Below are 26,004 nucleotides of genomic sequence, written 5' to 3'. Positions count from 1 at the left end.
CCATCACTTGGAAGTCTGCCAAAAGTGTATTTTCCTCCCCATTGTAAACTAAGTTGAACTGAGATTTCATTCAGTTCTACATATTTTTCCTGGCTTGAAAACTCACTTTTTTGGAAACAGTCACTTGGAAGTCTGAGAAAGGTGTATGTTGCTCAGTTTGAAAACTAAGGTGAACTGATCTTTCATTCACTTCTATGTTTTACTCCTGGGCCAGAAAAACACTTTATTGAAAAGGTCACTTGGAACTCTGCATAAGCAGCACATTGCTCTATTGTGAAAACCAAGTTGATCTGAGCTTTCATTCACTTCTATATGTTTCTCCTGGGCTGAATTTTCACTTTTCTGAATACGGTCACTTGGAACACTGAGAAAGCAGAAAACTTCTCTCTTTTGAAAACTAAGTTGAACTGAACATTCTTTCATTTCTATGTGTTTTTCCAGGGTTGAAGAATCACTTTTGAAAATGGTCACTTGGAACTCTGTGAAAGCAGTTTGTTGCTCTGTTTTGGAAATTAAGTTGAACTGAGTTTTCATTCACTTCTGTGTTTCTCCTGGTCTGAAAAATCACTTTTTTTTTTAAAACAGTCACTCAGAATGATTCATAAGCAGTATTTTGCTCCATTTTCAAAGCTAAGTTGAACTGACCATTCAATTACTTCTATGTGTTTCCAGCGGGCTGAAAAATCACTCTTTTCAACACAGTCACTTGGAACTCTGCAAAAGGAGTATTTTGTTCCCCATTGAAAACTAAGTTGAACTAAGTTGTCATTCACTATGTATTTTTCCTGTGCTGAAAATTCTTTTTTGGAAACAGTTACGTGGAATTCTGGGAAAGCTGTATGTTGCTTGGTTTTGAAAACTAAGTTGAACTGAGCTTTCATTCACTTCTATGTGTTTCTTCTTGGCTGAAAAATCACTTTGTTGAAAAAGGTCACTTGGAACTCTGTGAAAGTAACATGTTGCTCCGTTTTGAAAACTAAGTTGAACTGAGCTTTTATTCACTTCTATGTGTTTCTCCTGTGCTGAAAAATCACTTTTTTGCAAACAGTCACCTGAAACTCTGTGAAAACAGTAAATAGCTAGGTTTTGAATATTAAGTTGAACAGAGATTTCTAACATTTCTATGTGTTTCCCCTGTCCTGAAAAATCACTTTTTTGGAAGCAGTCACTTGGAACTCTGTGAAAGCAGCATGTTGCTCCATTTTGGAATGTAATATGAACTGATCTCTCATTCACTTCTCTGTGTTTCACCTGGGCTGAAATATCATATTTTTGAAAACAGCCACTTGGAACTCTGCAAAAGCAGTATGTTGCTCCACTTTGAAAACTAAGTTGAACTGAGCTTTCTTTCACTTCTTTGTGTTCCTACTGGGCTGAAAAATCACTTTTATGGAAACAGTCACTTGGAACTCTATGAAAGCAGTATATTGCTCCATTTTGGAAGCTATATTGAAATGAACATTAAATCACTTCTATGTGTTACCCTGGTGCTGAAAAACAGTCACTTTGATCTTGCAAAAGCAGTATGTTGCTCCATTTTGAAAACTAAGTTGAACTATGCTTTCATTCACTTCTAAGTGTTTCTCCTGGGCGGAAAAATCACTTTTATTAAAACAGTCACTTGGAACTCTGTGAAAGCATTACATTGCTCAGTTTAGGAAATTAAGATGAACTCAGCTTTCATTCACTTCTATGTGTTCCTCCTAGGCTGAAAAATCACTTTTTTCAAAACAGTCACTTGGAACTTTGCGAAAGCAGTATGTTGCACTGTTTTGAAATCTAAGTTAACTGCACTTTCATTCACTTCTTTGTTCATCTCATGTGCTGAAAAGTCACTTTTTTCAAACAGTCACTTGGAACACTGCTAGAGAACTATGTTGCTCCATTTTGAAAATTAAGTTGAACTGAGGTTTCATGCACTTCTGTGTGTTTCTCCTAGGCTGAAAAGTCATGTTTTTGAAAACACTCACTTGGAACTCTGAGAAAGCAGTAGGTTGCTCCGTTTTGAAAACTATGTTGAACTGAGCTTTCTTTCACTTCCATGTGTTTCACCTGAGATGAAACATCACTTTTTTGAAAACAGTCCCTTGGAAATCTGCGGAAGCAGTATGTTCCTCCATTTTGGAAATTAAGTTGAAGTGAGCTTTCATTCACTTCTATGTGCTTCTCCTGGTCGGAAAAATCAATTTTGGAAACAGTCTCTTGGAATGCTGCATTAGCAGTATGTTGCTTCATTTTGAAAAATATGTTGAACTGAGCTTTCATTCACTTCTGTGTTTTTCTCATGGGCTGGAAAATCATGTTTTTGAAAAAGTTCACTTCAAAGTCTGCGATAGCAGTATGTTGCTCCATTTTGAAAACTATGTTGAACTGAGATTTCATTCACTTCATTGTTTTTCTTCTGGGCTGAAAAATCACTTGTCTGGTAAAGGTCACTTGGAATCCTGCGAAAGTAGCATGTTGCTTCATTTTGAAAACAAATTTGAACTGAGCTTTCTTTGTCTTCTATATGATTCTTCTGAGCTGAGAAATCCCTTTTATGTAAACAGTCACTTGAGACTATGCAAAAGCAGTATGTTGCTCCATTTTGAAACCTAATTGTAACTGAGTTTTCCTTCACTTCTATCTGTTTCTCCTGAACTGTAAAGTACCTTTTTTGAAAACAGTCAGTTGAAACTCTTTGAAAGCAGTACATAGCTCAGCTTTTAAAGTGAAGTTGAAATGAGATTTCAATCATTTCTATGTGATTACCTTCTGCTGAAAAATCACTTTTTTGAAAGCAGTCACTTGGAATTCTGCAAAAGCAGTATGTTGCTCCGTTTTGAAAACTAAGTTGAACTGAGCTTTCATTCACTTCCATGTGTTTCTACTGGGCTGAAAAATCACTTTATTGAAAACAGTCACTTGCAACTCTGTGAAAGTGTTATGTTGCTCCATTTTGAAAGCTAAGTTGAACTACACTTTCATTCACTTCTACCTGTTTCTCCTGGGTGAGAAATCAGTTTTTTGAAAACAGTCACTTGGAAGTCTGCGAAAGCAGTATTTTGCACCATTTTGAAAACTAAGTTAACTGAGCTTTCATTCACGTCTATGTTTATCTCCTGTGCTGAAAAATCAGTTTTTCCAGTCACTTGGAACCCTGCTACAGCAGTATGTTGCTCTGTTTTCAAAACTAAGCTGAACTGACCTTTCATTCACTTCTTTGTGTTTCTCCTGGGCCTAAATATCACTTTAATGAAAATACTCAGAACTCTGCAAATTTATTATGTTGGTCCTTTTTAAAAACTAAGCTTAACTGAGTTTTCATTCACTCCTATGTTTTTCCCATGGGCCAGAAAATCCCTTTGATATAAAGTTCACTTTGAACTTTGCAAAAGCAGTATGTTGCTCTGTTTTGATAACTAAGTTGAACTGAGCTTTCATTCACTTCTATGTGTTACCCTTGGTTTGCAAAAGTAACTTTTTGGAAAACAGTCACTTGGAACCCTCTGAAAGGAGAACATAGCTCCTTTTTGAAAACCAAGTTGAATTTAGCTTTCATTCACTTCCATGTGTTTCTTCTAGGCTGAAATATCACTTTTTTGAAAAGAGTCACTTGGAACTCTGCAAAATCAGTAAGTTCCTCCATTTTGGAAATTAAGTTGAAATGAGCTTTCATTCACTTGTGTGTGTTTATCCTGGTTTGAATAATCACTTTTTTGAAAACATTCTCTTGGAACGCTGCATAAGCAGTAGGTTGCTCCGTTTTGAAAAATAAGTTGAACTGAGCTTTCCTTCACTTCTCTGTTTCCCCTGTGCTGAAAAAGGAGTTTTTTGAAAACCCTCACTTGGAATTCTTCAAAAGCATTTTGTTGCTCTGTTTTGAAAATTAAGTTGAACTGATCTTTCATTCACTTCTATGTTTTTCTCATGGGCTGGAGAGTCACTTTTTGAAAAAGGTCACTTTGAACTCTCTGAAACTGTATGTTGTTCCATTTTGAAAAGTACCTTGAACTGAACTTTCGATCACTTCTATGTGTTTCTCCTGGGCTGAAAAATCACTTTTTTGAAAACAGACACTTGGAACTGTGGGGAAGCAGTATGTTGTTCCCTTTTGAAAACTAAGTTGAACTGAGCTTTCATTCACTTCTATGTCTTTCTCCTGTACTGAAAAATAACTTTTTGAAAACAGTCACTTGGAACTCTACGAAACCAGTATATTGCTCCGTTGAGGAAATTAAGATGAACTGAGCTTCCATTCACTTCTATGTTTTTCTCCTGGGCTGAAAAATCACTTTTTTTTTGTAAACAGTCACTTGCAACTCTGCCAAAGCCATATGTTGCTCCATTTTGAACACTAAGATGAACTGAGGTTTCATTTCCCTTTATGTGTTTCTCCTGGGCTGAAGAATCATTGTTTTGGAAGCAGTCACTTGGAACTCTGGGAAAGCAGTATGTTGCTCTGATTTGAAAACTAAGTTGAACTGAGATTTTGATCACTTCTATGTGCTTCTCCTCTGTGGAAAACTCACTTTTTTTATAACAGTCACTTGGAACTCTGCAAAAGCAGAATGTTGCTCTGTTTTGAAAACTTTGCTGAACTGAGCATTCTTTCACTTCTATGTGGTTCTCCTGGGCTGAAAAATCACTTTTTTGAAAACAGTCACTGGAAATCTGTGAAAACAGTATCTTACTCCATTTTGAAAACTAAGTTGAACTGAGCAATGTTTTACTTCTATATGTTTCTCCTGGGCTGAAAAATCATGTTTTTGAAAACAGTCACTGGAAATCTGCAAAAGCAGTATGTTGCACCATTTTGTAAACTAAGTTGAACTTAGCTTTCATTCATTTATTTTGTTATTTTTCTTTATATTTAGATATATTCACATACCATGAGTCATACAAAACAAATTGTACATTCGATTGTTCACAGTACCATTGCATAGTTTTACATTCATTACCAAAATCAATACCTGACACCTTCATTACCATAAACACAAAAATATCAAGGATAATGATTAAAGTGAAACAGAGCAATTAAAATAAAAAAGAACACTGGGTGCCTTTGTCTGCTTTTTTGTTTCCTTCCCCCATTTTTCTACCATCCACCCATAAACTAGACAAAGGGAGAGTGGTCATTATGGCTTTCCCAATCCCATTGTCACCCCTCATAATCTACATTTTTATACAATTGTCATGAAGATTCATGTGCTTTGGGTTGTAATTTGATAGTTTCAGGTATCTACCACCAGCTACCCCAACTAATTAGAACCTAAAATGGGTTGTCTATATTGTGTGTAAGAGTGCCCACCAGAGTGACCTCTCAGCTCCTTTTGCAATCTCTCTGCCACTGAAGCTTATTTCATTTCCATTCACAACCCCCTTTGGGTCAAGAAGATGATTTCCTTCCCATGATGCCATGTCTACATTCCTTCCTGGAAGTCATATTCCACATTGCAGGGAAATTCACTCCCCTGGGTGTCTGATACCATGTAGGGGGGAGGGCAGTGAGTTCAGCTTTCAAGTTGGCTTAGCTAGAGAGAGAGGGCCACATCTGAGCAACAAAGAGGCATTCAGGAGGAGGCTCTTAGGCACAATTATAGGGAGTTCTAGCCTCTCCATTGTAGCAAAAGTCTTCCCAAGGGCAAATCCTGTGGTAGAGGGATCAACCCATCAAACCACCATTCCCTTATGTCTGTGGGCATGTTAGCAACCATCAAGGTAGGGAAGGCCAATATCCTTGCATTCTCCACCAGCTCCTCAATGGGGCAATGCATATTTTTTCCTTGGTTTTTTTTTAACTTTTTTTTAAATCAACTGTAGGAAAAATAAAGAATAAAGAAAATTTAAAAAAACATATAGTAAAAGAACATTTCAAAGAGACCATAAAAAGGGAGTAAGATAAAGATAAATAACCAAAAATAACTACCTTACTTCCAACATGTTCCGACTCTACCCCAAGAAAGTAACCTAATATAGCAACATTTCTGTGAACTTGTTCCTTCTATAAGCATCAGAAATAAACAGACCATAGTCATTCCTGGACATACCCGGAATGTTAAATTTACCCACAATAGCTTACCTGTTCTTATTGGATTATTGTTCCCTGTCCTTTAATTACTCTCTATCACTAGTTCCCCTACATTCTACAATATAAACCATTTGTTTTACATTTTTCAAAGTTCACATTAGTGGTAGCATATAATATTTGTTTTTTTCTGCCTGTCTTATTTCATGCACCATTATGTCTTCAAGGTTCATCCCTGCTGTCATATGTTTCATGACATCATTCCTTCTTACTGCCATGTAGTATTACATCATGTGTATATACCACATTTTATTTATCCACTCATCTGTTGAAGGACGTTTGTGTTGTTTCCATCTTTTGGCAATTGTGAATAATGCTGCTTTGAACATTGGCATGCAGATATCTGTTTGTGTCACTGCTTTCCAATCTTCCAGGGATATAACAAGAACTGCAATCACTGGATTGAATGGTAACTCTATATCTAGTTTTCTAAGAAACTGCCAGACTGACTTCCAGAGTGGCTGAACCATTATACAGTTCCACCAACAATGAATAAGAGTCCCAATTTTTCCATGCCCCCTCCAACATTTGTAGTTTCCTGTTTGTTTAATGGCAGACATTCTAATTGGTGTGAGGTGGTATCACATTGTGATCTGAATTTGCATCTCTCTAATAGCTAGTGAAGCTGAACATATTTTCATGTGTTTCTTGGCCATTTGTATTTCCTCTTCAGAGAAATGTCCTTTCATACTTTTTGCCCATTTTATAATTGGGCTGTCTGAACTATCATCATTGAGTTGTAGGATTTCTTTATATATGCAAGATTTCAGTCTTTTGTCAGATACATGGTTTCTAAAAATTTTTCCCATTGATTTGGCTGCCTCTTTACTTTTTTTGAGAAATTCGTTTGCAGTACAGAAACTTCTAAGCTTGAGGAGTTCCTATTTATCTATTTTCTCTTTTATTGCTTTTGCTTTGGGTGTAAAGTCTAGGAAGTGGCTGCCTAACACAAGATCTTGAAGATGTTTCCCTACATTATCATCCTAGAGTTTTATGGTACTTTCTTTTATATTGAGATCTTTAGTCCATTTTGAGTGAATTTTTGTGTAGGGTGTGAGGTAGAGGTCCTCTTTCATTATTTTGGATGTGGGTATCCAACTCTCCCAGCCCCATTTGTTGGAAAGACCATTATGACCCAGTTCAGTGACTTTGGGGGCCTTATCAAAGATCAGTCAACCATAGATCTGGGGGTCTATCTCCAGATTCTCATTTTGATTCCATTGATCTATATGTCTATCTTTTTGCCAGTACCATGCTGTTGTGACAACTGTGGCTTTATAATAATCTTCAAAGTCAGGGAGTTTAAGTCCTCCCACTTGGTTTTTCTTTTTTAGAGTGTCTTTAGCAATTTGAGACATATTCCCTTTCTGAATAAATTTGATAACTAGCTTTTCCAAGTCTGCAAAGTAGGTTTTTGGAATTTTGATTGGGATTGCATTGAATTTGTAGATGAGTTTGTGCAGAATTGACATCTTAATGACATTTAGCCTTCCTATCCATTAACATGGAATATTTTCCATCTTTCAAGGTCCCCTTCTATTTCTTTTAATGGAGTTATGTAGTTTTCTTTGTATAGGTCTTTTACATCTTTGGTTAAGTTAATTCCTAGGTGCTTGGTTTTTTTAGTTGCTATTGAAAATATTATCTTTTCCTTTAGTGTCTCTTCAGTTGGTTCATTTCTAGCATATAGAAATATTACTGACTTATGTGCATTAATCTTGTATCTTGCTACTTTACTGAATTTGTATATTAGCTCTAGTAGCTGTATCATTGATTTCTCATGGTTTTCCAGATATAAGATCATATCACCTTCAAACAATGACAGTTTTACTTCTTCTTTTCCAATTTGGATGCCTTTTATTTCTTTGTCTTGCTGGATTGCCCTGGCTAGCACTTCCAGCAGAATGTTGAATAACAGTGGTAATAGTGGGCATCCTTTTCTTGTTCCTGATCTTACGGGGAAGGCTTTCCCTCTCTCACCATTGAGTACTATGCTGGCTGTGGGTTTTTCTATATGCTCTTTATAGTATTGAGGAAGTTTCCTTCAATTCCTACCTTTTGAAGTGTTTTTATCAAAAGGGAGTGTTCAATTTTGTCAAATGCATTTTCAGCATCTATTGAGATGATCATTTGACTTTTCCCTTTTGATTTGTTAATGTATTGTAATACATGGATTGATTTTCTTATGTTGAACCATCCTTGCATGCCTGGAATGAACCCCATTTGGTCATGGTGGGGTTCGTTTTGCAAGTATTTTGTTGAGGTTTTTTGCATCTATATTCATTAGGGAGATTGGCCAGTAGTTTCCCTTTCTTGTAGCATCTTTACCTGGTTTTGGTGTTACATTGAAGTTAGCTTTATAAAATGAGTTAAGTAGTGTTCCATTTTCTTCAATGTTTTGAAAAGGTTTAAGTAAGATTGTTGTCATTTCTTTTTGGAAAATTTGGTAGAATTCTGCTGTGAAGCCATCTGGCCCTGGACATTTAATTGTGGGAAACTTTTTGATGACTGATTGAATCTCTTTGCTTGTGAATGGTTAGTTGAGGTAATCTGTTTCTTTTCTGGTATTCTAGGTTGTTCTTATTTTTCCAGCAAATTGTCCATTCCCTCTACATTATTCAGTTTGTTGCCATACAGTTGTTCATAGATTCCTCTTTCTCATTCATTATTTTGTTTCTTTGGATCATCTCTCTTTTTGATTTTGTCAGTCGATCCAGGGGCTTGTCAATCTTGTTGATCTCAAAGAAACTGCTTTTGGTGTTGTTTATCCTCACTATTGTTTTTTGGTTTTCTATATCATTTATTTCTGCTTTAATCCTTGTTATTTCTTTTCTTCTAATTGGTTTAGGATTGATTTGCTGTTCATTTTCTAGCTTCTTCAGTTGATCCATTAGTTCCTTGATTTTGGCTCTTTCCTCCTTTTCTATATATGCATTTAGTGCTATAAATTTCCCCCTCAGTACCACTTTTGCTTCATCTCATAGGTTTTGGTATGTTTTGTTCTCATTTTCCTTCATCTCTATATATTGAGCAATTTCTCTTGCTATTTCTTCTTTAACCCACTGATTGTTTAGGAGTGTGTTGCTTAAACTCCAGGTATTTGTGAATTTTCTAGTTTTCTGATGGTTATTGACTTCTAATTGTATTCCATTGTGGTCAGAGAATGTGATTTGAATAATTTCAATCTTTTTAAATTTATTGCACCTTGTTTTACATCCCAGAATATGATCTATTCTAGAGAAACTTCCATGAGCACTAGAGAAGAATGTGTATCCTGGTCATTTGGGATGTAATGTTCTATATATGTCTGTTAAATCCAATTCATTTATCAGATTGTTTAGGTTTTCAATTTCCTTATTGGTCTTCTGTCTGGTTGATTGATCTATAGGAGATAGTGCTGTGTTGAAGTCTCCCACAATGATTGTGGAGACATCAATTGCTTCCTTTAGTTTTCTGAGTGTTTGTGTCATGTATTTTGTGGCACCTTGATTTGGTGCATAAACATTTACGATTGTTATTTCTTCTTGTTGAATTGCCTCTTTTATTAGTATGAAGTGGCCTTCTTTGTCTCTCAAAACATCCCTGCATTTAAAGTCTATTTTATCTGAGATTAATATTGCTACACCTGCTTTCTTTTGGCTGTAGCTGGCATGAAATATTTTTTTTCCATCCTTTCACTTTCAATTCCTTAGTGTCCCTGTGTCTAAGATGAGTCTCTTGTATGCAGCATATTGATGGTTCAATTTTTTTATCCATTCTGTGAATCTATATCTTTTATTTGTGGAGTTCAATCTATTACATTCAACATTATAAATGTGAAGGCATTTCTTGAATCAGTCATCTTATCCTTTGGCTTATGTTTGTCATATATATTTTTCTCTCTACCTATTAATACTCCTTTAATGTACCCATAGCGAATCTCTTTAATACTGAACCTTTCTCCATGTCTCTCTCTCCTTTCTTTGTTTCTCTGTCTGTAGGGCTCACTTTAGTGTCTCCAGTAGGTCAGGTGTCTTGTTAGCAAATTCTCTCAGTATTTGTTTGTCCGTGAAAAACTTAAGTTCATCCTCAAATTTGAAGGAGAGCTTTGCTGGATAAAGTATTCTTGGTTGGAAACTTCTCTCACTCAGAATTTTAAATACATCATGCCACTGCCTTCTTGCCAGTATGGTGGCTGCTGAGTAGTCACTACTTAGTCTTATGGTGTTTCCTTTGAATGCGGTGAATTGCTTTTCTCTTGCTGCTTTCAGAACTTGTTCCTTCTCTTCCATATTTGACAGTGTGCTCAAAATATGACTCAGAGTGTGTTTATTTGGATTTATCCTCTTTGGATTTCACTGGGAATTTATGATTTGTGTACTTATGGTGTTTAGAGGATTTGGGAAGTTTTCCCCAACAATTTCATTGAATAGTCTTCCTAGACCTTTGCCCTTTTCTTCCCCTTCTGTAACACCAATTAGTCTTATATTTGGATGTTTTATATTTATCATATCCCTGAAGTCCATTTTGATTTTTCTAATTTTTCCCCTTTTTTCTTTTGTGCTTTCATTTTCCATTCTGTCTTCTTTCAGGTCACTGATTCATTGTTCAACTTCCTGTAGTCTTGTACTATGACTATCCAGAGTCTTTTTAATTTGGTCAACATTTTCTTTAATTTCCATAAGATCGTCTATATTTTTATTTAGTCTTGCAATGTCTTCTTTATGCTCTTCTGGGGTCTTCTTCATATCCTTTATATCCTGTTCCAAGCTCTACTTCATGTCCTTTATATCCCATGCCATGGTCTCATCGTTCATCTTTAGTTTTTTGATTAGTTGCTCTAGGCACCATGTCTCCTCTGATCTTTTGATTTCAGTGCTTGGGCTTGGGTTATCCATATCATCTGGTTTTTACATATCCTTTAAAATTTTCTATCATTTTTAGCCTCTGTGCATTTGCTTAACTTCATGGGTTTTAGGATTTGCAGACCAATTAAAATCCTTATCTCTTATTTGCCTGATCTACAGCTACATGGAATACACTTTCTCTAACTAACCAGCAGGTTGCATCCACAAGCCACCTGTTCCCCTCAAGCCAGTTCTCCCCTGCTTTGCCTCTGTCATGAGTTGGGGAGTGAGTCCTGTGGGGTCCAATTGGTGTACCAAGCTTGATGTGTTGTTGGTATTGCCCACCCTGTATATGCAGAGTGTGTGTGGGTAGTCAGGGAGGGAGGTGGCTCTAACAATACAATCTCCCAGGTGTTCTGGGAATTTTAAATCTGCAATAGTCTAATCTTTCATTTCAGTCCTTCCACACTTTGTCTGTGCCACTGATGCCCAAGTCCTTGGTATGTCCCCTGAGACTTGCGAGTGGATCCATTTTCCAGGCAGTGCAATCCCTGGTCCTCTGTTGATGGATGACTGTACTATGTCACAGTTGAGTGCCATCCCCCCTGGGTGGTTCTGGGTTACAGGGCTGTGTAGGGAGGCTCCCAGTCTGCTAAGCAGATGCTCCCCTTTTCTTGGGAAATTGTGGTGTTTTGTGAATTTCCTGAGCCACTGGATTAATGCCTTTTGTCTCAGAGCTCTCTTACTTTTGTCCTTGTCTTCACCTGCCCAAATTGCAAGTCTTTGAGGCTTTCTGTATTGGGCTTCTTAGAGTAATTATTTTAGAAGAGGAGAAAAAAAAAGATAAAAAAGGCCTTCCTCACAGATCTAATGGGTTATTGAAATGCTAAGAGACAAGACAATTAGGACCATTAAGGAAAGGTCCAGGAGGCAGAAAGATCAGTTTTTCTTTGGGATTTGCATATAAGCCTCGAGGCCTGAGCTCTGCTATTCCATTTTCTATGTACATCAGAACTCAAAAAAGCATCTGCTTTTCTTTTGGTGCTTTTCTTGCTGTTTCTGGCTATACCTATCTCCTCCCTGCTGGGCTGGCTGCTCTCAGATTCTACAGTGTCTGGGCTCAATCTATGATTGGAGTTTGGATCAGTAGAATGAGTTTCCAATGACAGATGCCACTGCAGTACCACCTCCTCATTCCCGGTGCTGATGGCCACTCATCTCATGGGACTGAGCCTGGCAGAGAAGGGCATGGGCCCCTTGGAAGCAAAAACTTAAAGATTTCTATGATCTCAGCAGTTTCACGTCTCCATGAGTGTTGTATAAAGTAAGCTCAAAGTCAATTTCCTCTGTGGTATCCAGTCTACACAGTTCCTGGCTTTCTACATACTTTCCTGGAGGAGTAGCTAAAACACACACCTCACCACTCTGCCATCTTCAGCAGCCTCATTCACTTCTATGTGTTTCCCCAGGGCAGAAAAATCACTTTTTTGAAAACAGTCACTTGGAACTCTTTGAAAGCAGTATGTTTCTCCATTTTGAAAACTAAGTTGAAGTGAGCTTTCATGCACTTCTACATGCTTCCCCTGGGCTGAAAATCACTTTTTTGAAAACAGTCACTTGGAACTCTGTGAAAGGAGTATGGTGCTCTCATTTGAAAACTAAGTTGAACTGAGATTTCTTTCATGTCTGTGTATTTTTCCTGGCCTGAAAATTCCCTTTTTCAGAAATGGTCACTTGGAAATCTGGGAAAGAAGTATGTTGCTCCGTTTTGAAAACTAAGTTGAATTGAGCATTCATTCACTACTATGTATTTCTCCTGGGGTGAAAAATCACTTTTTTGAAAACAGTCACTGGGAAATGAATAATGGGAGATGTGGGAGTAGAGGATGTTTCTGGTGATCTTTTTTCCTTTTCTTTTTATTATTATTTTTATTTTTTTTGGAGTAATAAGAATGTTCAAAAATGGTAGTGATGAATATACAACCAAATGATGATATTGTGAACAATTTTTTATACACTTTGGATGATTGTGTGGTATGTGAATATATCTCAGTAAAATTGTATCAAAAATAAGAGTATCAGCAGAAATTGTTACCTAGTTTTTCAAAGGATGGGGAAATCACTCATTCTTTCACCATTAGGTGTAAGAAAGCCACAGGTTTTTCATTTATGCACTTTTTGAGGATGATGTCTTCTGGTTCTACTCTACTGAAAGTTTTTATCTTGAATGGTGGTTAAGTTTTTAAAGTGCTTTTCTGGCATCTTTTGGATGATCACATGATTTATATTCTTTAGTTTACCAATGTGGAAAATCACATTCACTAGCTTTGTTTTTGAAATTTTGATTGAGATAACTGTAGGTTCACATATTATTGTAAGAAATAATACAAGGACCTGTGTACCATGTGCCCAAATTTCCCAAATATAAGATTTTGCAGTGCTATATCACAATATTGATATAATCTACTGATCTTACTCTCTCCCCAGTTTTACTTGTGTTTGTTTATGTGTGTGTATATACTAATTCTATGCAGCTTTTTCACTTTAGTTGAGTATCCTGCCCAGAGCAATCAAGATATTAAACAGTTCCATACCACAAGAATCTCTCTTGTTGCTCTTTTATGATCACACGTACTGTTCTCCTTAACACCCTTTCAATTTCCTTTCTCCTTCCACCCCCTGTCTTTAGCATCTGGCAACAACTAATATGTCTTCCATTTATAAAGTTTTGTCATTTCAAAAATATTATGTAAACAGAATCCTACATTCTGTAACTTTTTACATACTGGCTTTTGTTCACACAGAATAAAGCTCTTCAGATTGATCTAAGTTGTTGTGTCCACTGTCATTGCTTAGAGCATTTAATGCCATCAGTACACTATAGCTTGATTTAAGCATTCACCTGTTTGAAAGATATCTGGACTGATTATTTACAAGTAAAGCTGCTGTAGATATTTGTATGCAAGGTTTAATGTGAACATAGTTTTCTGTTTTTCTGGTAATAATGCCCAGATGTGCAATTGCTGTGTCATATGGTAGTACGTTTAGTTTTATAACATCTAAAAATTGTTTTCCAGGGTAGCTGTGCCATTTTACGTTGCCACCAGCAACTTGAGTGAGTCAGCTCTTGGCACCCTCACCAACAATTGGTGTTGTCACTATTAATTTTTTTAATTTTCACAATTTGAAAGGTGGTTTTATCCCATTGTGGTTTTAATTTGCATTTACCTGATGGTTAGTGATATAGAACACCTTTTCATTTGCTTATTTGACATCTACATATCCTTTTCACTTAAACATATTCACCTTCATGTCTTCTGCCCATTGTCTAATTGGACTCCTTGTTTTTGTTTACTGTTGAGTCTTTAATGTTTTTAATATATTTTAGATAATAGAAACTTATCAGATATATGATTTGCAAATATTTCTCCCCACCTGTAGCTTGTCTTTTCATTATGTTCATATGGAATTTTAAAATTTTGATGCAGTCCTATGCTGGTTTGAAGCTATTATGTACATAAGAAAAGGTCATGTCTTTTTAATCCATTCTTGTGTGTGCAGACCTATTGTTGGTGGCAACTTTTAATTAGGTTGTCTCAACTGAGATGTGACCCACCCAATTCAAGGCTTTTACTGGAGTTCTTTATGAAGCTAAAAGACAAAAAAAAAAAAAAAAAAAAAAAAAAAAAAAAAAAAAAAAAAAAGCTCAGGAAACTCAGAGAGAAACACCCAGAAAAGTTTGGAAAGAGATAGAGAAAAATTACACAGAAGAGCTGAGAGAGCCACTGAAGCCAGAAACTGAAAGCAACAAAACCTGGGAGAGAAGGACCAGAAGATGCTGGTCATATGCCTTTCCATGTGTCAGAGGTGTACCACATGCCAGCAGCCTTTCATCAGAGAAGATATTCTGGTTGATGCCTTTATTTGGACATTTTCACAGCTTTAGAAATTTAACTTGTAAGCTAATAAATCCTCATTGTTAAAAGTCAGTCCATTTCTGGTATATTGCATTCTGGCAGCTTTAGCAAACTGAAACAGATTTTGGTACTGGAAGCAGGGTGGTGCAATCCTCAAATACCAAAAATGCTGGAATGGCTTTAAAAATGGATGAGGGGGCTTCCAGAACATGGTGGTTAGGAAAGATGGGGCAAAAAAAATCTCCATGAAAAATACTAGATAAAAGACAGAAACTGACCCAGAACACCAGTTCCAGTGATGCACCAGCTGGACAAGGTCTGCTAAATCCACAGGGACCATGCACTTGGTGAAACTGACAGTCTACATTCTGAAATGAGTGAGTAATCCTGCTGAATAATAGGCAGCCACATGTGGTCTGGGGAAACCATGGGTTGGCATTTGGAGCCAGACTAGTTTAAAAACCCAAAAGCGGCTACAGATATGGCAGCAAGAACCACACAGTGAAGTGTGTTGGGAACTGTGTCCCTACAAACTGTGGGCATGCCTCAATATCTGGCATGGACAATAGCCTTTTGTGTACCTGCTGCTAATTGTCTCAAAGCTAGGAAGGCAGAGGTTAGCCAAAAGGGGAAAATAATCATGCCCCATATAGCCATCTTCCTGGCAGTCAGGAACACTCCTTCCTGGTGCTGGCACCACAGTCCAGAGCTGCACCAAACAACCCAGTGTGCTGGGAAGTGTTTCCAGTAACATGAGCACACACCACAATATCTGGTGTGGATGATATCCTTTTGTGCACCTGCAGTGAATTGTCCTGGAGGTAGGAAGGCAGAGGGGTGTGAAAAGAGGGAAATTAACATGCCCCATACAGCCATCCTTTCAGCTGCAGCCCAGAACTTCCCTCAGGAGAAGATGCTCATTTGTGACATAGCAGTCTTCCCTCAGCAGAGGCATGGCTTGGAAGAGGGACCTACTTGGAAGTTCCAGGGACTATACACCAATACCAAGGACTTGATGAGAGTCCTTGTGATGAGACTGAACTGAAGGTTTAGACTCTTGCAACAGCTTTAAATCTCCAGGAACACATGGGAGGTTTGATTATTAAAGCCACCCTCCTCCCTAACTGCTCAGACACATGTGCCACTTTCAGGGTGGGCAGCACCAACTACACATGCAAACTTGGTGCAGCAACTGGATCCCCACAAGATTCAGACACCACTCACCACAAAGACAGAGTTGGGGAGAATTGGCTTGAGGTGAATCAGTGGCTTGCAGACACCATATGATCATTAGTTAGAGAAAGCTGTAGATCTGACAAATTAGAGATAAGTGATTGAATAAGCCTACATATCCTAAAAGAATCCTATCAAGTTAAGCAAATGCCAAGAGGCCAAAAACAGCAGAAAATTTTAAAACATATGAAGAAACCATTTGATCTGGATAACCCAAATGCAAATACCCAAATCAAAAGATCAGAGGAGACTCAGTACTTGGAGCAAAGAAGTAAAGATAAATAATGAGAGCATGGCACAGGATATAAAGTACATGAAGAAGACCCTAGAAGAGCATAAAGAAGAAATTGCTAGAGGAAATAAAAAAAATTAGATGTTCTTATGGAAATAAAAGACACTGTTGATCAAATTAAAAAGATTCTGGATACTCATAGAACAAGACTAGAGGAAGCTGGACAGCAAATCAGTGACCTTGAAGATGACAGACCAGAAAACAAAACAACAAAAGAAAGAATGGTGAAAAATAAAAAATTTGAAATGCACTTCAGGGATATGACAGATAATATAAAATGTCCAAATATAAGAGTAACATGTATTCCAGAAGGGGAAGGGAAGGGAAAAGGCCTAGGAAGAATATTCAAAGAAATTGTTTGGAAAATGTCCCAAAACTTCTAAACAACATAAACACACAAATCATAAATGCCCAGCAAACTCCAAATAGAGCTAATCCAAATAAACCCTCTCTGAGATATATTCTGATCAGATTGTCAAATACTGATGAGAGGAAGCAAGTTCTGAAAGCACCAAGAGACGAGCAATTCACCACTTACAAAGGAAACAGCATAAAACTATTGACTACTCAGCAGCCACTATGGAGGTGAGAAGGCAGTGGCATGACATATGTAAAATTATAAGAAACAAAAATTGCCAACCAAGAATACTTTATCCAGCAAAGCTCTCCTTCAAATTTGAGGGAGAGCTTAAATTTTTCACAAACAAATGATGAGAGCATTTGCCAACAAGAGACCTGCTATACTTTAGATACTAAAGGAAGCCCTACCAACAGAGAAACAAAGAAAGGAGAGAAAGATGGAGAGAGGTTCAGTACTAAAGGGATTAAGTATGGGTAGGTTAAAGGACATTAAGAGAGAGATGGAAAAAATATATATGACAAACAAACCAAAGGATAGGATGGCTAATTCAAGAAATGCCTTCACAATAATAACATTGGATGTAAATGGATTAAAGTCCCCAATTAAAAGATATAGACCAATAGAATGGATCAAAATATAAGAACCATCAATATTTTGCATACAAGAGACTCAACTTAGACACAGGGACACAAAGAAATTGAAAGTGAATGGATGGAAAAAATATTTCATGCAAGCTACAACCAAAAAAAAAAGCAGGAGCAACAATTTTAATCTTAGATAAAATAGACTTTAAATGCAAGGATGTTATGATAGACAAGGAAGGCAAATACATCCTAATAAAAGGGGCAATTCAACAAGAAGAAATAACAATCATAATGTTTATGCACCCTGTCAAGGTGCCATAAAATACATGAGACAAACACTGGAACACCTAAAGGAAGCAATTGATGTTTCCACAATAATTGCGGGAGACTTCATCACTCTCTCCTATAGATAGGTTGGCCAGATGGAAGACCAATAAGGAACTTGAAAACCTAAACAATCTGATAAATGAATTTGATTTAACAGCCACATGTAGAACATTATATCCCAAATCACCAGGATACACATTCTTCTCTAGTGCTCATGGAACTTTCTCCAGATTAGATCATATGCTGAGACATAAAACAAGCATCAATAAAGTTTAAAAAATTGAAATTATTCAAACCACATTCTCTGACCACAATGGAATACAATTAGAAGTCAATAACCATCAGAGACTTAGAAAATTCACAAATATCTAGAGATTAAACAACACACTCCTAAATAATCCATGGGTTAAAGAAGAAATAGCAAGAGTAATTGCTAAATATATAGAGATTAATGAAAATGAGAATACAACATATCAAAACCTGTGGGATGCAACAAAAGTGGTCCTGAGGGGGAAATTTATAGCACTAAATGCATACACAAAAAGGAAGAAAGAGGTAAAATCAAAGAACTAGTGGAGCAACTGAAGAAACTAGAAAATGAACAGCAAACTAATCCTAAACCAAGTAGAAGAAAGGAAGAAACAAGGATTAAAGCAGAAATAAATGACATAGAGAACAAAAAAAAACTAGAATAAATGACACCAAATTTGGTTCTCTGAGAACATCAACAAAATTGACAAGCCCCTAGTTAGACTGACAAAATAAAAAAGAGAGAGGACCCATATAAATAAAATAATGAATGAGAAAAGTGACATTACCATGGATACCAAAGAAATTAAAAAAATTATAATGATCATCCAATAGATGCTGAAAAAGCAATTGACAAAATCCTACATCCCTTTCTTATAAAAACACTTCAAAAGGTAGGAATTGAAGGAAACTTTCTCATATGATAAAGAGCATATAAGAAAAACCCACAGCCAGCATGGTACTGAATGGTGAAAGACTGAAAGCCTTCCCTCTGAGATCAGTAATGAGACAAGGAGGACTCTATCACCAATGGTATTCAACATTCTGCTAGAAGTGCTAACCAGGGCATTCCAGCAAGTCGGAGAAGTAAAATGCATCCAAATTGGAAAGGAAGAAATAAAGCTGTCATTATTTGCAGTTGATATGAACTTATATCTGGAAAACCCTAAGAAATTGATAATACAGCTACTAGAGCTAATAAACAAATTTAACAATGTAGTAGGATACAAGATTAATGCAAATAAGTCAATAATATTTCTATACACTGGAAATGAATGAAGGGAAGAGACACTCAAGAAAAGATACCATTTTCAATAGCAACTAAAAAAACAAGTACCTAGGAATAAACTTAACCAAAGATGTAAAAGACCCATACAAAGAAAACTACGTAACTCTACTAAAAGAAATAGATAGGGACCTAAAAAGATTGAAAAATATTCCATGTTCATAGATAGGAAGAGTAAATGTCATTAATATGTCAATTCTACACAAACTCTTCTACAAATTCAATGCAATCCCAATCAAAATTCCAACAACCTACTTTGCAGACTTGGAAAAGCTTGTTATCAAATATATTTGGAAAGGGAAGATACCTTGAGTTGCTAAAAACCCTCCAAAAAATGAAAACAAAGTGGGAGGACTTACACTTTCTGACTTTGAAGCTTATTATAAAGCCACAGTAGTCAAAACAGCTTGTTACTGGCACAAAGACAGACATACTGATCAATGGAATTGAATTGAGAATTCAGAGATAGATGCCCATATCTTTGGCTGAATGATCTTTGATAAGGCCCCCCAAAGCCACTAAACTGGGACAAAACAGTCTTTTCAACAAATGAGGCTGGGAGAGTTGGATATCCATATACAGAAGAATGAAACAGGACCCGTCCCTCACACCCTACACAAAAATTAACTCAAAGTGGATCAAAGACCTCAATATAAAAGACAGTACCATAAAACTCCTAGAAGATAATGTAGGGAAACATCTTCAAGACCTTATATTAGGCAGTCACTTCCTAGACCTTACTCCCAAAGCACAAGCAACAACAAAAAATAGATAAATGGGAACTCCTCAAGCTTAGAAGTTTCTGTACCTCAAAGGAATTTGTAAAAAGGTGAGGAGGCAGCTAACTCAATGGGAAAAAAAAATTTGGAAACCATGTATCTGACAAAAGACTGATTGTTGCATATATAAAGAAATTCTACAACTCAATGACAACAGTAGAGACAGCCCAATTATAAAATGGGCAAAAGATATGAAAGGACAGTTCCCTGAAGAGGAGATAGATACAAATGGCCAAAAAAACACATTAAAAAATGTTCAGCTTCATTAGCTATTAGAGAGATGTAAATTAAGACTACAACAAGATACCATCTCACACCAATTAGAATGGCTGCCATTAAACAAACAGGAAACTACAAATGCTGGGGAGGATGTGGAGACATTGGAACTGTTATCCATTGGTGGGAATGTATAATGGAAGACAGCCTGGCAGTTCCTTAGAAAACTAGATATAGTGTTACCCTTTGATCCAGCAATTGCACTTCTCGGTATATACCTGGAAGATGAGAAAGCAGTGTTGTGAACAGATATCTGCATGCCAATGTTCATAGCAGCATTATTCACAATTACCAAGAAATGGAAACAACCCAAATATCCTTCAACAGATGAGTGGATAAATAAAATGTGGTATATACACATGATGGAATACTATGCAGCAGTAAGAAGGAATGATGTTGTGAGACATATGACAACATTAATGAACCTTGAAGACATAATGCTGAGCAAAATAAGCCAGGCACAAAAAAAGAAATACTATATGCTACCACTAATATGAACATTGAAAAATGTAAAATAAATGGTTTATAATGGAGAATGTAGGGGACCTAATGATGGAGAGCAATTAGTGAAGGGAGAATGGTAACCTAATAAGAACAGATAAGCTATCATGGGTAAATTTCATGTTCTGGGAATGATGAGAAATGACTATGGTTTGTTAATTTCTGGTGGGTATGGTAGGAACAAGTTCACAGAAATGTTGCTATATTATGTTATTTTCTTGGGATAGAGTAGGAACATGTTAGAAGTAAAGTAGTTATTTCAGGTTAGTTGTCTTTTTCTTATTCCTGTGTTTTGGTTTGTTTGAAATGTTTTTTATTGTACGTTTTAAATTTTTTTTGTGTGTGATATAGTTAATAGATAATCTAAAATAAAAACAATGAAAAATATGCAAGGACCCCCTGAGGAGCTGGGGGAGAATGCAGGGGTGTTGTCCTTCTCCACCTCGATGGTTGCTGATGTGCTCACAGACATTGGGGACTGGCTGTTTGATGGGCTGAGCCCTCTGTCATGGGACTTGCCCTTGGGAAGACTGTTACTGCAAAGGAGAATCTAGTCGTGCTTAAAACTGTGCCTAAGTGTCTCCTCCTGAATGCCTCTTTGTTGCTCAGATGTTGGCCTCTCTCTCTAGCTAAGCCAACTTGGCAGGTGAAATCACTGCCCTCCCCCCTATGGGGGAGGGATCTGACACCCAGGTGTGTAAATCTCTTTGGCAACATGGAATATGACTTCTAAGGAGGAATCTAGACCCAGCTTCATGGGATGGAGTACATCTTCTTGACCAAAAGTGGTGTGTGAAAAGAAATGAAATAAGTTTCAGTGGCTGAGAGATTTCAAAAGGAGCCAAGAGTTCACTCTGTTGGGCACTCTTATGCACAATATTGATAACCCTTTTCAGGTTCTAATGAACTGAAATAACTAGATGTAAATACCTGAAACTATCAAACTACAACCCAGAACACTTCAATCTTGAAGATGATTGTATAACAATATAGCTTATGAGGGGTGACAATGTGATTGGGAAAGCCTTGTGGGTCACACTCCCCTTTGTCCAGTGTATGGATGGATGAATAGGAAAAAGGGGGCAAAAAAAAGCTAAAGGAAGAATGGAGAGGGGGGCACAATTTGGGTGTTCTGTTTTTACTCTTGTTTTTTTAATTCTTGCTTTCACTTTTTCTGGTACAAGGAAAATGTTTAAAAATTGATCGGGTTGATGAATGATGGTAATGTGATCAATGGATTATACACTTTGGATGATTGTATGGTATGTGAATAAATCTTAATAAAAAAGCAACTCAAAAAATGGATGAGGGGATTGTTCTGGAAGAATTGTGAGAAGCTTGGTAGAAAAAGCCTGGATTGCTTTTAAGGGACTGTTGGTAGAAATATGGACTCTAAAGGTACTTTCAACGAGGGCTTGGACAGAAATGATGAATGTGTCATTGCAAGTTAGAACAAAGGTGATTCTTAGTTTAAAGTGGTAGAGAATTTGTCAAAATTGAGTCCTGATATCAGAAGGAAGGCTTAATTTTTAAAGCAATGAACTGTAATACTTAGCTGAAGATATTTCCAAATTAAATGTGAAAAGTTCAGCTTGGCTTCTCCTTGCAGCTTATAGTAAAATGAGAGAGGAAAAGGATAACCTGAGAAATGAACTCTTGGGTACAAATAAACCAGATATTGATGGCTTGGAAAATTCTGGGCTTCCATAAAGTGAGTTCCCTGAGAATAGTGCCCACATGAGGATTTAACAGAACACAGAACTAGTAAGCCATTTCAGTGCAAGTCAGGATTGCAGATGGATTTATCCAGAAAGGATTTGTGGAAAGTCCTATTATCTGGTCGTTGGGAACACCATGTGCTATATGTGAAACCAAAGGTTTTTTGCAAGGTCTGTATGAACAGAACCATTGCCAGCCTGTACCAAAAGGGACAGAAAAGGAACATATTGAAGGAAAAATTATGTCTGGAGCCATGAAACCTTGGGCCAGGAGAGCAAAACTACCCATGCATGTGGAAAGGGTGAGTTTGTCCCAGCATTTGTAGAGGACAGGTCATCCCCCCTGTCATTCAGGGAGAGTGTTGCCACTCCAGAGCTCTCAGGTGTCAGAGAATTGTAGAGAGCTTGGCTGCCCCATTGTTCAGGAAGAGTGCTGCTACTCAGTTTCAGAGAGGGGTACATTCACCAGGGATTGGGGAGAGCCTAGCCATGACCCCACTGTTTTAAGAGTATGGGACCTGTGCTCCAGATATGGCAGAGAACCCAGTTGCCACCCAGATGCTTGAGAAGGGTGGAGCCAAGAACATGGCAGTCTCCCCAAATGCTTGGAGATGTTGGAGCCCTCACCTCAGTGTTTGGAGATAACAGGACCACTGTAGAAGCCCTTGAAAAGGGTGGGACTGCCACTCTCTCAAGTCCTGAGGATAAAATATCATTCTATAGATGACTTTCAGGCCTGGAAATTTAATGAAGCATGCCCTGCAGGTTTTTGGAACCTGTTTGGGTCTGTTGATCCCTGTTTTCTTTCTAATTTCTCCCTATGGAAATGGGAATATTTATCCTATGACTGTCCCTCCCTTGTATATTGGAGGCAGATAACTTTTTCTAAGTTTCAAAGCTTCAGAGCCAGAGAATTTTGCCTTAGGACAGACTGCTCCTTTAACTGATTTTGATGTGACTTTGTAATTAACATTTTTACTGAAATGATTTAAGGTTTTAGTGGTATTGTGATGAAGTGACTGTATTTTGACTACAGAAGAACATGTCTTTTGGGGGTCCAGAGGGTGGAGTGGGCTGGTTTGAAGGTTATGCACTCTAGAAATGGCCATGTTCTTTTTAATGTAATTTTATTGAAAGTTATATCCTTTTGTACCAAACATAATTGCAGTTTGTTAGGTTATCTCTGCCAACTAAAAATTAACACTGATGTGTTCAAAATATTGAAATGTGTCAGCCATTTTGGAAAACTGAAAAGTTATCCACAAACATATGTTACAAAAGTTAAGGATAATTTTTAGATATTGTTGCCTTTTGTTAATTTTTCAAGGTATATTTATCCATAACATGATGGCAAATGTAAATCTGAATTGGTTACACCTATTCTGGATGGTCTCAGGCTACAAATTTGCACTGACTGACTGTTTATAATGATGACTTTAATACTGTAGACTTACATTCACTAATTTACATGTAAAATGCAGAATATTGCATATTTTGAGGGTACCTATTTACTTAAGACTTTCTTTTGGCACAGGATGGGCATCACTGAAATTATACTCTCTTCCTTTTAAACTAAAATCTAAATTAGGGATTGGTGATTTTATGCAAACAGCCCTTAGTAAAAACTTCTCAAGTGCTAAATTTAGCCTGAACTTGGTTTGGTGGGGTAAAGCAAGCTTTTGGAGTTATAATTTATTGTGTTACAAGTGAAACTTTTTCAATGACATTAGACTGAGGCAGTAGATTCTCTATAAAAATATTATGGATATAAACATCACCTGTGTTCTAGAAAAAATATTAACAATAACTTAATGAATATGCCAAGTTTACCAGGTCTATCTTTTTGCTTTATATAAAATGCTTTCAAAGTTAAATGCAATTGCTATACAGTTATAAATCCACATCTCTAGATTATCTGTCACTTGACATTATGAGTACCAAGAAATCATTTATACTGCCCAGAATAATAATCTGTTATGTCTGAAAAGTGCACTGAAAGTTGGTTTTGATGTACACATCACAATTAAAAACCACACTTAAAGTGATTTAAGTAGGTTACCAACTTCAGTGCTACTTAAATACAATATATTGATCTGATATAGAAATCTGGATCAATGTTAGAAATGAAGATTAACAGTATATCTTCCCAGGTTTGTTATTAATTTCCTATGCTATGCTGATTTGTAGGCTTCAGAGATGAATTCAAATCTAAACAAAATTCTATAGCATAATATTGCTCAGGCAGTTTTCCCAAGTCTGAGAACATCAATGTTAATACAGTTGTGATGTTTTGAGACTTCACAGCTTAAATATGTTATAACACTAATAAATCCATTGCTTAGCATTGTGGAAAAAGGCTTTATGGAAGAGATAATGATAATGTAAAAATCTGACTAAGGAACAGTTTCAGGAATTGTTGGAAGGTTGGTGATTCTGTAGTAACTATGCATTAGTTGTCATGCAGTATACCCAGAAACAATCCATTTCAACTTCTGAACATTTGGTTGGGAACACGAACGATGAATATTCAGTTAAACACTTGGATACAAGCTCTTTCCAGAAGATCAAATCTCTGTCATTTATCTTAGAATGTTTTTGAAGACATTGTACTTCTTCTGTTAATTCTATACACTTCTGTGCTTGGATTTCCAATGCAATGATAGACAATGCTACCACAGAAGGTTTGCTTTAGAAAATATGATCCTGCAGTGACAATGCCTTAAGTTGAGCTTCTAGTCTTTCAAAATTAAGGCTATTTTTCTTCTTCCACATGGCTTGGCTCTTGGATGATTGAATAATAAAGTTGCAAAAGTTGAAAAGATGTAGTAGCTCTGACTTTCAAACACACTTTTTCCAATACAATCTTTTCAATTCTCATCAAGTCTGAAACTGTAAACCTATACTGGCTTATACAGATCAAGTCATTTACCAATGAGACATTCATTTCCTCTTCAATTGATTTTCTGGCCAAATAAAAGAAATTCAGTCCAATACACCCAAGATGCTTAGGCTGTAACTTCATTTTGAACAGGAATCTGTCCAGTAAATTCACAGCTAGAGAAAATGTCTCTGAATTGAAACCAAAGAACTGAGTTAAACTAACAACTTTTTCTTCAAAGTCCCTTAGCCTTACAGTCATTCTGAGGACATTGTTATGTGCAGAATCAATTAGTATCAAGCCACAGACCTGTGGCTGAAATCCAGACTTGTTCCAAAAGGGCATTTAAATGGTGTAGCAGATTCTGAGCTTCAGTTGTTGTCAGAACCTCTATCATCTTGATCACAATGGCAGCTCCTCAGCAGTATCCATCCTCCCTGGGCCTGCTCACACTTCACTCAGTGATTTCAGATCCAAGAGGCCTAGGAATCATGAGGACTCTTGGGCAAGATGGGAGAGGCCCTGGGGAGGGAAAGCCATCCTGGGCAGAGGTCTCCACAGTGCCACTGAGATGAACCTACCCTCTACCTGGGCCAGCTCAGAGCACAAGGCCCTGTTCTTTTATCCCATTCCTGTGGGTGTGGACCTATTATGGATGGGACATTTTGGCTTTGTTATTTCAATTGAGATGTGACACATCCAATTCAAGGTGTTTCTTAATCCTTTACTGGATTCTTTATGAGGATAAAAGACAGAAAAAGCTGAAGAAGTTCAAAGAGAAACATGTGGAGAAGTTTGGAAGGAGAGAGACAAATATCCCACAGAGGAGCTGAGGGAATCACAGAAGCCAGAAACTGAAAGCAATGAAATGGGGAGGGAAGGACAAGCAGATGGAGTCATGTGCCTTCCCTTGTGACAGTGGTGTTCCAG

General features: G+C 37.0%; 1 pseudogene; it reads right to left on the bottom strand.

The window, feature by feature from the left end:
• Positions 1-24,652: 24,652 nt before the first annotated feature.
• Positions 24,653-25,471, bottom strand: LOC119525154 (annotated as a pseudogene).
• Between the last annotated feature and the right edge of the window lie 533 nt (positions 25,472-26,004).

This window comes from Choloepus didactylus (assembly GCF_015220235.1).
Source record: "Choloepus didactylus isolate mChoDid1 chromosome 24 unlocalized genomic scaffold, mChoDid1.pri SUPER_24_unloc1, whole genome shotgun sequence".
In the NCBI taxonomy this organism is placed as follows: Eukaryota; Metazoa; Chordata; class Mammalia; order Pilosa; family Megalonychidae; genus Choloepus; species Choloepus didactylus.
This window is presented reverse-complemented; position numbering and strand designations above follow the sequence as displayed.